At 31.6% G+C, this 4,163-nt stretch overlaps 1 long non-coding RNA gene across 1 annotated transcript; it reads right to left on the bottom strand.

The window, feature by feature from the left end:
- Positions 1-1,980: 1,980 nt before the first annotated feature.
- Positions 1,981-2,942, bottom strand: LOC134282212 (uncharacterized). Its single transcript, XR_009995241.1, has 3 exons — positions 2,839-2,942; positions 2,294-2,466; positions 1,981-2,051 (listed from the first exon to the last, which is right to left on the bottom strand). It is a non-coding gene; the product is annotated as an uncharacterized LOC134282212 (long non-coding RNA).
- Positions 2,943-4,163: the final 1,221 nt, after the last annotated feature.

The following is a 4,163-nucleotide window of genomic DNA, read 5'->3' as shown; positions in this document are numbered from 1 at the left end:
TTCTTGGTACAGTAAAAAATACTTAAATAAATAAAAACAGAATGCTGCAGTCCAAATTAAATAAAATCTTTACTGTTAGCGCTTTCAGCCATGTTGGCTCTTCAGACAGTTATAAAAAATTCAAAACGTTGTCAATAACGTTGCTAATGACGTCGTGAAAATTTAAGTCATTATGATGTCACAATGTAGTTCGTGGTAGCGGCTGCATGAACTTTTTCAACGCAGTTAAAGAATGTATAATTAAAGCATAGAAATAAAATAAATTTTGTGAATTATACATAATCTCATTTGCAATTCAGTTTTGGTTTAAAAAGTCTTATAAAATAGTCCTCTTTGGTAACACGGGCGATTTCATCCGATGTCCACATTTTGTAGAACGGGAAAATCTTAAATTTCCCTTTACCACATTCGGCGAAATGTTCTGAACAAGGGGTGCATCTGACAGTTTCGTCCCGTATATGTTGCTTGTGTACCCTCACTCGTGCGTTAAGTCGTCAATTATTAACAGCAGAAGACAAGCACCAAACCTGAAGAGGATATTAACCAAAGCAAAATTTTCCTCTAGCAACCAGAGTGTCGTCAGAAAGTGTAGTGACCCCCGATGTGGAACGTGTGGTTTCATTCAGGAAGGCGAACAAATTACACTTAAAAACGGGAAAGTTTTAAAACCTAATACTAGCATGAATTGTAAATCTTCAAATTTGATTTATTGTGCAATATGCCCAACCTGTGGCGAATATTATATAGGGCAGACAAATCAGCTTAACGCACGAGTGAGGGTACACAAGCAACATATACGGGACGAAACTGTCAGATGCACCCCTTGTTCAGAACATTTCGCCGAATGTGGTAAAGGGAAATTTAAGATTTTCCCGTTCTACAAAATGTGGACATCGGATGAAATCGCCCGTGTTACCAAAGAGGACTATTTTATAAGACTTTTTAAACCAAAACTGAATTGCAAATGAGATTATGTATAATTCACAAAATTTATTTTATTTCTATGCTTTAATTATACATTCTTTAACTGCGTTGAAAAAGTTCATGCAGCCGCTACCACGAACTACATTGTGACGTCATAATGACTTAAATTTTCACGACGTCATTAGCAACGTTATTGACAACGTTTTGAATTTTTTATAACTGTCTGAAGAGCCAACATGGCTGAAAGCGCTAACAGTAAAGATTTTATTTAATTTGGACTGCAGCATTCTGTTTTTATTTATTTAAGTATATATATATATATATATATATATATATATATATATATATATATATATATATATATATCGTAATTAATTCGTTCAAATAGGTATATATATATATATATATATCTTACCTGTGGACTTAACCCAAAGGCGAACATGAGAAGCATTGAATGCAAACGTCAGACTTCAAGTTTGTGAACTACATTTAAGGCATGCAGGCATTCCTGTTGATAGAAAGACATACTAGTAAAAAGCAATCGGATATAATTTAATTTTGGTTGCAACACGTCATTTGAGTGGATAAAAAAAATTATTTAAATTGTATAACCTGGATTGCTTACGTCACTTAAGTCAAAATGTATCTTTTCGCTTGACGTTACGTTTAAAATATGAACAATTATTTGAAGACTTTTTAAGGGAGAACTTGTCTTGTATTCTATACTTAATGTTAAAAAAAAATTAAAAGGAATTAATTAAAAAGCAACCCAAGTAATACAGCTATAACCTGGGTTGGAACAGTTTACGCTCTTTTATGAATAGCTTTCCGGTTTACAAAGCGTTAATTGTCCCATCCCAGGTTATACAGTATAAAATAGGTTGCTATTTATTTCATTCCTTAAAAAGAGGAAAGTTAATGAAAAATTGTTGTATTGTCTCGCATTTTGAAAATTATCATTGATGAAATATTCTTTTACAAAGAACTCTTTCATTGCTATCCATAAATACCGTTTCCTTCCGAAATCAATCCAGGCATCATAGAAAACGGATTCACTGGTTCAGCTTGTATTACTACAATATATGGATGTGACGTCATCTTGACTGGCACTTCTAAGTACGTCACTACTGAAATAAAATATTTGAATTTGAGGTTTTTAAAATGTGTTTGAAGTATTAAAGTTTTCTTAGTTTAAATTTTTGAGTTTTTCTTTAAAATGATATAAATTCATTATGGCTTAGTATTATTTCGAAACATTCTTAATGATCACAATTCATATTAAAGTCTTACTGAAAAAAATACATACATTATGACCTGAAGTGATGCAATAAAAGCATACAAGTTCAAAATTCTTTTGTGCTTAATGTACTTGCTCCTTTACTAAAGTTCCTTGAGGTCATCGTGTATCGAACCCAGAGTCATATCGTGGGGGCATATCTTTTTGTTTCCACATTTTCACTCGAACTTTGGCCTCGACAAAATCTATTTCATTAATAGTTTTATTCTCATGAGAAGTTGGATAATACCAATCTTTCTTTTCACCTGTATGAAATGAATGTTAATATTTTTTATAACACACCTTCGTCTGTATCATCCCAAAAATGCAGTAGAAAATTGCATGAACGAATTGTCCATAAAGATTCTTTGCAACTTATCAAGAGGAAAATTTATTTTATCCCATTTTAACAATGTATCATTAATGCATCGCTTAAAATGCCATTCAATAAAATAATACGAGCATGCTGTTTGATAAGTTTCATAAGATAGAACTACAACTCATCAAAGGAAAACATGTACCTTTGTCTCTTTGAACCAGACGCTCGACTGTCACCGTAAATCTTCGAGCAACAGAGTCGGAGATTAACGGAAACAACCGAGCGTCTGATTCATAAAGACTTTCTGTATCTTACTTACCACAATACACGGCTCTCCCGGACTTGTATTGGTTGTGTTTTCTTGGCAACAGAATGATAACTCCACTTGCATTATAGAAATACACAACTCCACCATATTTTTCTGCAAAGTCATCGTCTCAGAAGAACCGAACGCGTTAAAGATGTACGAGTTTCCGCCATCTGTGACCCTTACTTCCACAATTACTTTAACGGGTCTTGTAGTCGTGTCAACGCTGTCCGGGAAATGAACGAAAATTTCGCTTTTCGTATCATCTTGTGCTTTTACGTAGTTCCAATCACTAATAAATGTGGGTTCATAAGGACTTGTTTTTGCTCCAAAACCTGAAAAAAGAGTGTAAATGATATATAAATAAAATTTACTTTAACTACAAAACTATTGTACGAAATCTTTTGACTTTTTAAACACGACCTTATTTTTGCTTGAGATACTACAGAAAATGATATCACAAACTTAAATCGCATCTGTTTAAAACCTGAATAAAGAAAAACATATCCTGACTATAGTTTGCTGAAATTATATATAATTACAAAGTAATATAAAGATATAATAAAATCATTTTAAGAAATAATGCATATTAATATAATTCCCCCAAAACTATCTAGTGTCTGACGATTTAAAAAAAAAAATATTTTATTGATCAAATTACTCGGTATTGTAAATTCTTCTCGTTTTTATGAAATATTTGTTTGAATATTATATATCACAAAATGTTCATCATTAAAATACTAATTTCTTATGGCTAAAAGGGGTGACATTGTCAAAGTCCTTTTATTACATATACATGTATCAGTAATTTCCATCGTAAACTTTCCTAAATAAAAAAGTATTTCCAACAAAAATGTAGCTGGAAAAATAAAACCGGTACTCCTATGCATCTTAAAATCCCAATTGAATCGAAGCAAGATTAACTTAGTGGACTGCATATGATGTCGTATAGCCTCAAGTCTTTTAATTGGGATGTAAATAAATAATGAAGATTAAGGGTTTTTGTAAGAATTTGTCTGTTCTTCTACAATTTAATCAATAAAGTAAGAAGCAGTGCCAAGGTGATTTATTTAATGAAGACTTTGAATTTTATCACATTATCATTGTTACATGTATTTTATATGATTAATTATTTTAATTGCTGTATAAGTTAATGAGTACTATGTATTTATCAATTAACAACATTACAATAAAGTATTGGAAATGATAAATTAAGTTCAGTCTTGCATTCCAGCACATCTCTATTTGAACTGTACGTCTCGCATTTCCGAGATATATTTCCAAAGTTCCATCTTTGTAATTTCAATTACAAGTATAAACAAACATTTCGATACCTT

The sequence above is a fragment of the Saccostrea cucullata genome, unplaced genomic scaffold, assembly GCF_032062105.1.
Source record: "Saccostrea cucullata isolate Sc308-1 unplaced genomic scaffold, CSIRO_AGI_Scuc_v1 ctg12928, whole genome shotgun sequence".
In the NCBI taxonomy this organism is placed as follows: Eukaryota; Metazoa; Mollusca; class Bivalvia; order Ostreida; family Ostreidae; genus Saccostrea; species Saccostrea cuccullata.
Note: the sequence above shows the minus strand (reverse complement) of the source record. Positions and strands in the feature narration are given on the sequence as shown.